This window comes from Microtus ochrogaster, linkage group LG4, assembly GCF_000317375.1.
Source record: "Microtus ochrogaster isolate Prairie Vole_2 linkage group LG4, MicOch1.0, whole genome shotgun sequence".
NCBI lineage: Eukaryota > Metazoa > Chordata > Mammalia > Rodentia > Cricetidae > Microtus > Microtus ochrogaster.
In genome coordinates, this window is record NC_022030.1 from 24,365,369 (window position 1) to 24,374,538 (window position 9,170).

The following is a 9,170-nucleotide window of genomic DNA, read 5'->3' on the forward strand; positions in this document are numbered from 1 at the left end:
CCAGCGGGACTGGGACTAAATAAGCATGGGATGAAACCGAACTTTCTGAACATGGCAGACAATGAAGGCTGATGAGAAGCCAAGGACAATGGCACTAGGTTTCGATCCTAATACATGAACTGGTTTTGTGGGAGCCTAGCCTGGTTGGATGCTCACCCTCCTGGACCTGGATAGAAGTGGGAGGACCTTGGACTTCCCACAGGGCAGGGAATCTGGCTGCTCTTCATTCTCGAATGGGAGGGGTAAAGGGGTGGGGAGGAGGGGGAGAGGAGTGGGTGGAGGGGGCGACGTGTGGGAGGAGGGGGAGGGAAATGGGAAATGGGGAGGTGGCGGAAATTTTTTCAACAACTAAAAAAAATAAACAAAAAACTGTTCATAATCCTTAATCATCAGAGGAATGCAAATTAAAATTACTTAAATAGTTTATCTTAGCCCAGTCAGAATGGCTAAGATTAAGACAACAAATGCTGGGATGTGGGAATGGGAACCCTCAAGCACCTTTGGTAGGAGTACAAATTATCTATGGATATTTTTAATCAAATAATGAAATCCATCTCTAAATTGACTGGCAGTAATAGTCTGTTCTTTGCACTCAAATGGAATGTCAGAGGAATAAAATAAACATGGACTGGCAGGTTTAAGCATAATCTATAATCTCTAAATATATTTTGAAAGAAAATGAGTAAGAAAAAAGATTTCTTTTTTCCCCCCGCATCCTAGGATGAAGTCTATAAGCATATGATAATGAAAAAGCATCCCCCCAATGAAATTTTATCTCTAATATCTAGGCTCTTGCTTACAATTCTTTGGTCAATTTATTTTAATTTTCCTTTGAATGTGACTGCTTGTTGGTTTGCTGATGGCTACTACTGTATTCTATTCCCCTGGAGAGCTGGAAGCAAAAGAGAAAGTATTAGCTGGAGGAGAGACAATTGCTATAATGATGCAAACAGTAAGAGAAAATCTAAAATTTGGGTTATTAACCGAACCTTTCAGCCTAGTACTTCTTTGTCAATTTTGTATTTTGAGCTTTTTACACAATTTTAGAAGTTAAAGGTGGGGCAGGGTAAGCTTACTGCTTATGACAGGACATTTGGGCCCATCCATCTCTTCAAAAAGGTTGAATACTTTATTTTTTCTACACATACTATTTTTCCTTTGTAGGAACTCTTGAGTATCTGTTTATTGGGTCATTAAATATTTTTGCTGCACTACAGACCGTTCCTATTGTGGGTCAGGGAGGGCGTTTGCCCTTTTCCAGAAGAGCAGAAACAGATTGGGTTGTTACCCAGCAGCTGGAAGGCTCTGCAGAGTAGCCCTCCAGGCAGCTGCGGAGCAGTGTACCCCCCACCTGCTCCATTCCAGGGCAGTGTGGAGATCACAGGAGGCTCCCAGTGGAGAATGTGCTTGATCTTCATTCCCAAAGAAGGACTATGCCAGATGTTATTTCTCTCTGTTTAGGAGCCCTTTTATTTAAGTAGCTATCAGCAAGCGTAAAGATGAAAGCGAAACGCCATTTTCATGTCTAATATTAAATATCTACATTATTTAAAATGGATATCAATGTAAATTATTTAAGGAAGGTGTATCTTTGATCATCAGTGCTCATTGAAAAAGCCTGAAGACAGCAGACTTTCACTGCCCAAACACTAATTAAAGGCGATAGCTGATCTATTTGTATATGAAGACTGGCTTTGCTCCTCGTAGTCCATTGGAGATGTTTCCTATCTTCTCTTCTTTTTTCTTGCAATTGAGGAAATTTCTTCCTTGTAAACAAAAGGTTAAACTCTGTTTCACCACATGGAGATCTGTACCATAACAGTATAAACCAAGGGGCTTATAAACAACAATTTATTATGGAACTTGGGGAGCCTAAGATTGAGATGCTAGATGACAGGCAAAGGGCCACCTCTTGTGTTAGAGAATCACAGGTTTGCCCACTTTCTTCATGTGAATGAGTGGGATGTATTGTCCTAATTATTTTTAGCTGTCAAATTGGCATAGCCTAGAATCATCTGAGAAGGAACTCAACAGAGAGAGATTGCTTAGATTATATGGGCCTGTGGGCATGTCTATGAAGAACTGTCCTGATTGCTAAGTGATATAAGAGGGTCCAGTCTGCTGTGGGTAGTGCTTGCCCCAGGAGCCCAGAACCTCACTATCACATGAGTGGCTCTGACAGAGTCTGTTTCCCGCTGAAACATCACAAGCCAGACCTCTTTCTTCTGCACTGTTCTCAGCATTATTTTCAAAGTTCCTACAACAACCCATTAAACTCAGAACAATTAATGGATTTCTAAACCCAAAGTTCCAAAAACTTCTCTCAATCTTATAAAAAAAAGATCAAAGAAAAAGGCATAGTCAGGTCTGTCGTGATAATACTTTGTGAACTTGTCACAAGTTTGGCTGCAATCATGACACAGGTGCAGCCTTGTTCTAGACCACAGCTTCTGCGTGTTGATGTTGAAGAAATTACTTCCAGAACATTTCAATCTGGTGTGAGCCCTGAAACTGAAGGGGTCATAGAGGAAAGCTGCAAGTTGGCAAGAGAGTTTGGGGGAGGCCATTGTTAAGGGGGCTGCCTCAGAGGCAGTGGAGATTCCAGCATATTGGAGATTCTAGTACCATAGAATGACCACTAAGGACAGTAGCAGGTATCAAGTAGAACCTGTTCAAGCCATGAGACTAGCTGTGAATTCTGTGGATGTCAGAGCCTGAGAAATAGAGCTTTTTAGACCATTAGGAGCCCAGAAGATCATGAGTGAGACCCAGAATCAAACTCTGAGTTTTCTACACTGCTGAATTTTGGCTTTACTTTGATTTGATTGTGATGTTGCACAAGCCTACCCTTTTGGAATAAGGAAGTATTTAACTTGTTTTTTACTTTATAGAAACCCACAGTTTTGAACTTTTAAAGAGGCATTGGATAGTTCAAAGAGACTGAATTTCTAGACCACAGAACTTTTATTTAGATTTTATATTACAAAATTGTTATGAATATTAAATCTCAGAGATGAACCAACCAGAAAAGATTACAGTTGAATAGTGATTATTTGTGTGTCAAGTTGTCTCATTTTTTTCTTTTGTTTGTCAACTTGATGCAAGTTACCTGGGAAGAGGGAACCTCAAGTAGGAGAATGTCTTCCCCAGGTTGCCTTTAGGCAAGTATATAGACCTTTTTTTTTTGATTGATTATGGATGTGGAAGGGCCCAGTACACTGTAGATGAGGTATCCCTGGGTAGGTGGTTTTGGGGTTATATCAGAAATCATGCTGTATCACCCAGGAGGAGCAAATCAAGAAGCAAGTTTTCTCCATGGCTTCTGCTTCAGTTCCTACCTTCAGGCTCGTGTCCTGATTTCCATTCATGATAGACTACAACTGTAGGCTGAAATAAACCCTTTCTTCCATGAGTTGCTTTTGGTCGTAGTCTTCAGCAAAGCAAAAGAAATATCTCCCATGTTTATGAATTGATAGGAGTAGTATAGTGAAAATTTCCATTCTAACAATAGTAATCTACAGATTAAATCTAAGATCCATCAATATTCCAACACAAGTCTTCATGGAAGTTGAAAAAACAATTTTCAGCTTCTATACGGAAACACACATACACATAAGATACCTAAAATAATGTTGAAAAACAATAGAACTCAGGTAGGTTTTACTATCCCAGATTTCAAGTTGTACTACAAAGATATAGTAATCAAAACAGCACAGTATGGCATAAAAACAGAAACATTAATCAACTGGTGAATCAGATTGAAGACCCAGACATAAGTCTTACAGACACCTGATTTTTGATGAAGAAGCCAAAACATACACCGGAGAAAAGACTACATTTTCAACAAATGATGCTGGTCAAACTGGATGGCTATGTGTAAAGGAATGAAAAAAGATCTGTATTTATTACCTAGCATAAAAGTCAACTCCAAATGGATCAAACCCCAAAATCTGATAGATGAGAATAGTCTTGAAGTCATTAACACAGAAAACTTTCTGAAGTTTTCTTCACTTCACACCCTTAACACTAAGACAAACAATTAATAAATGGTAATTCATGAAACTGAAAAGCTTCAATATGGCAAAGAACACCATAAATTGGGTAAAACATCAGAGTAAAGAGCTTTAACAATTACACATCCAATAGAGGATTAATATCTAAAATTTATAAATACTGGAAATCAAGAAAACTAATAACGCAACTAAAAATGGAGCATTACAGAACTGGACAGAGAGTGCTCAAAAGATGACACACTAATGATAGAAACATATAAAGAATGGCCCAACATCCTTCGTGTTCAGGGAAATGCAAATCAAACTGCTTTGAGAATTCATTTTTCAATAGTCAGAATAGACAAAATCAGTACAACAAATTAGAACTCAGGCACACAAGTGTGTGGAGTAAGGGGGACTCTTAGTGCTAATGGGAGTGTAGACTTGTACAGCCATTATGAAAATTAGTTACTCGAAGCTGGGAGTAGATCTGTCTCAAGATCCAACTAGAGCACTCTTGAATGTAAACCCAAAGGGGTCTACATCCTACTGCACAGACACTTGCTCATCCATGTTCATTCCTGCCATGTTGGTAATAACCAGAAACTGAAAACAACCTTGGTGTCTATCAGCTGGTGAATGGATAATGAAAATGTGGTACATTTTATTATTCAGCTAATAAAGCCCAAAATTATGAGATTTTCAGGTAAATTGAAGAAGCTAGGAAAACATATCATGAGTGAGGTGACCCAGACACAAAAAGACAAATATTGTATATTTTTCTTAGATGTTGATGCAAGTTCTTATTCCTTTGATGTACAGTTATGAAAAGATGGAGAGACTGGGATGGAAAGATTCAATGAGGAAGAGGAGGACAAATGAGAGGGGAAAGATAAAGAAAATGGGGAAAAGCAACTAACACTAAAAGCTATTTTGTAGAAGGAGTGACAGGCTACGTTCCTGCCCGGACCCCACACGGCTAGCTTAGCCCCGGAAATAATAACACACAAACTGTATTCTTTTAAACATTGCTAGGCCCATTATCTCTATCTCTTACTGACTAAATCTCACATCTTGATTAACCCATTTCTAATGAGTGTAGCACCACGAGGTGGTGTCTTACCGGGATATTCTTAACCTGTATCCATCTCGGAGAGGAGAGCTATGGTGACTGCTTGACTCTGCTTTCTTTCTCCAAGCACTCTGTTCTGTCTACTCTGGCTCTCTAATTTTCTGTCCTATCAAAGGCCAAGGCAGTTTTCTTTATTAATTAACCAATGAAAGCAACAGATAGACAGATGACCCTCTTCCATCACTATTTAGGGGGTTACATTGAAATTTAGTACTGTAGAAGCTTCCTAAGATGTATACATATATGAAAGGAGTCTAAATAGAATCACCAAATCAAAGGGTAGACAATGCCCCAACTAGGTCTTTCACAACCAAGTAAAACCTCTAGTAATTCCTATTAGTTACATTTAGTTGAATTGCTGGCCAAAGGGACCCCATGGACATCCTAAAAAAATCTCAGCTACTACTAAAGCTAATTGGTTGTTTTCCATAACTGATGGCTAGGCCATTTTGATGAAGATGATTCTTGCATATCTCACTGAACACAGAGAAGTCAAGCTGCTGCCTAACTAGAAGCTTTGTTCCTACTGACGAATACTCATGGTACTAGAAGGTCCTCTGCATACTATCAATCTAACACAAACCCCCAAATCTACAATGGTTGCCTACCTGTATGGTATGCTGGTGTAAGCAACCACTCCTTCATTAAATTCATGGCCCACTCCATGAGGTGGAACCCATGCCTACATTGCTGTCCTGGGCATGGACCTCAGATTGGATAGGCCATGGATATATAGAAAAATCAGACACTATTGCTCTGTTCAAGGAACGTAGCAATGTAATGACTCCCAATGGCATTTTGCTATTCCCATAGATCAGTGATTCACTTAGCCATCATCAGAGAAGCTTCCTTTTGCAGTGTATGGGGTCTAACACTGAGAACCACCACTGGACAATGTACAAAGATTGAGAAGTTTTGGGACACTTAGTCATAAATGAATGTCTTCATCAAAACATTCCAATTAAACAGTGTCTTCTAGATGCAATAGGACTGTTAAGCATATGAAATCACAGAGGCTGTGGCATTATGCACAGAATAAGTATAGGTTCAAGACAGGCAAGGTTCTAGAATTGAGAGGAGGAAGCAGACATGGGTTCTCACCCTTAATGGAAAAGTTACCTGCAACTAACACTTGCTTACACAGGAAAGTTAGTTTTCTTTAATGGAGTATCACTGGAGTATAAGTTACACTTATGATCAGGCCCCATACCTGATAGTAGATGGCCAATACAAAATGAACTAAATGGTATTTTTATAGCGTTTTTGTCTCATATTGCTTTGTTTGGTCATTTTTTTTGTCTTATTGGTCTGTTGCCTATATATTATGGTTTTCAATCTTGTATTTCTACAGGTTTTTTTTAATGTGTGTGTTTCTTGTATTTTTCTTGGTTTTTGAATGTATGTTTTGTTGGGGGGGGATTGAGTTGTTTGGGTGGGAGGTGGGAAGGATCTGGATGAAGTTTAGGGAATAGAAACCTTGACCAGAATATATTGTCTGGAAATTTTTTTCATATAAAAAAATTAAATAATGCTAATTAACACAGGTGTACAGTAGCTTATCACAGCAACAGAAAGAAAACTAGAATATGTTCAAAATTTCACCTTATAAAATTACCCCTTCCAAGAGAATGCAACCAGTTGTGTTCTATAATAAAATTCCCTATACCATATAGCTTATAACTAACAGATGCATTTTTTGAAGTTCTGGAACAACACCACCTAACCTCCTGGAGCTTTAATTTGATAAAAATATGTCCAAATAAAGATGAGTTTCACAAGTAGCAGTCTCCCAAATAATCTTTGAACTATTAGACTGTGGTAAGCTGAGGCTCCTGGAAGTTTTCAGGAATGTTCCAGGACTCAAATGATATAAAAGGAGTAAACTCTCAGGAACTATTGTTCTGTTAACAGACAATGTCTCAGGTATAAGTATATAAAAAATTTACAAGATCCATGTAAAGAAAATCGCAAAGCATGGAGGAACTAAATTAACAGAATATCACATGTTTGTTGCTAGAAGAAGGACTTGATAGCTTCAAGTTGAAAGTTAACACAATCTCGGTCAATATCTCAGCAAGGTATTTGGTTCATAACTACAAACTGACTCTGAGCTTAAAGAATCAAAACATAAATTTAAAGAAGAAAGAGGAGGAGAAGGTGAAAGTAGAGGAGAAAGAGTAATGAAGTTGGAAGACCTAGACAAGGCTTCAAGATTACCTTGGTTATGTGATCAATATAGTAAGAAGTTGTCAAAAAAATCGAAGTATCGTTGGGATAAAACAGAGAGCTCAGAATACATCCACACATATCTAATCAGAAAGTCTTTGACAAAGCAGCAAAGGGGACACACCGGAGAAGCAAATCTTTTCAACAAATAGTGCCTTGAAAGCTGAAAATGAGAATGTTAAATGGTATGGCCATTCTAGAGAACGTTTTGGCATTTCCTTAAAGGTTAAAACAAAGAGGTGCCATAGAATCCAGCAAGTTCACTTCTAGACATATTTCCAAGAGAACTGTAGCCATTTGCCCATGTAGAGACTCGCTTAAAAATAAACATTACAGTTTCAATTGTAAAAGTCAAAATGTGAAAACAATTTAAATGTCTAATGATTGGTGAATTGTTCAACATGGAGGGGCATGTGGAATGTTATATGATCTTACATATAAGTGAAATATGGGTACTACCTACAATCCTGATAAAGTATAAAAAGATATAGATGTAAAATTCCCCTATTGTGTGTTTCCATTTATATATTAAATATCTCAAATTTAGGGAATAAATTTGTGGGTTCTGGAGGGTAGAGGAAAGCTCATGTGAAAATACTCCTGGTGGATTCTGAGTTTTATTATTGGGATGACAGAGAAATTGGATAGTGATTATAACTGTCTAATTCTGAGACTAAACTGCCCAGCTGCACTTTGTGTGTGTGCATGTGTGTGCATGGTGGGTGGGTATCTGTATATTCATGTGTGTGTGCACCTGTATGTGGAGGTGCACATGCCTATGGAGGACAGATGTCAATATTGAATATATCTCCTTTGATCACTTACCAGTTCTCTCACCGAACTTAGAGCTCATGATTCAGGTAGGCTGGGTGACCAGCGGGTTTTGGGGATCCATCTGTCCCTGCCTCCCCAGTGGTAGGGTGATAGATACACACTGCCTCACCCTGGCTTTTACATGTGTGTTGAAGATTCTATTTGAGGTCTTCATGTTTGTATAGTTGGCACTTTATCAACAGAAGCAGCTCCTGGGGCCCAGCTTTACATTGTAGAATTATAAATTTTGTTAAATATAATATATATCAATAAAATGTTATTAAAAGCCAAGTAACATTAAGAGCAGAGATAGTTTGGGTTTTACAAATCCCAACAGCAACATTCAAGAGGGTAGGATATTTTATGTTTCGAATTTAAACATTCATTTGCTTATTTATTTTTAAAATGCCATGTTATAGGAAGAAAAACACTGTTCTTATGATGCTGTGGGAATGCTAGCACTGTTGAATGGCTTACTGATCCAATGTGTATAATGTCTATTATGACTTTTTAGTCATTTTTACCGCTGTTGCCATCTCCCACCCCCTTCATCTCCTGATGAAAGCTTTCTCCTTCCCCCACAACAAAGATATTGTGTGAATGGAGCAGATTTCTTGAAGAAGTGAGATAATAATTAGAGAAAAGACTATCTTGTCCTGACTTACTCTAGACTCCTAGAATCTAAACTAGGTATACCATATTTCACAGTTTTCAGTGTCATTTGCTGGATAAGGTACTCTGGATAACAATGATGACAGTTAATACTGATTGTCGATTGATGAGACCTAGAATCAGCACAGATTTAAAAAAACAAAAACAAAAAAAAAAAAAACGGGACATTTCTGGGACAGAATTTCTGGATTAGTATATAGGTAGGAAGTAACACTGCTCCACTGCTCCAAGTGTAGGCAACATCATTCTGGGGCTTGGGGCCCTGGATTGAATAAAAAGAAGACTTCCAGGTTCATCTCTCTCTGCTTCCTGCTTAGAGATGCCGTGTGAGCAGC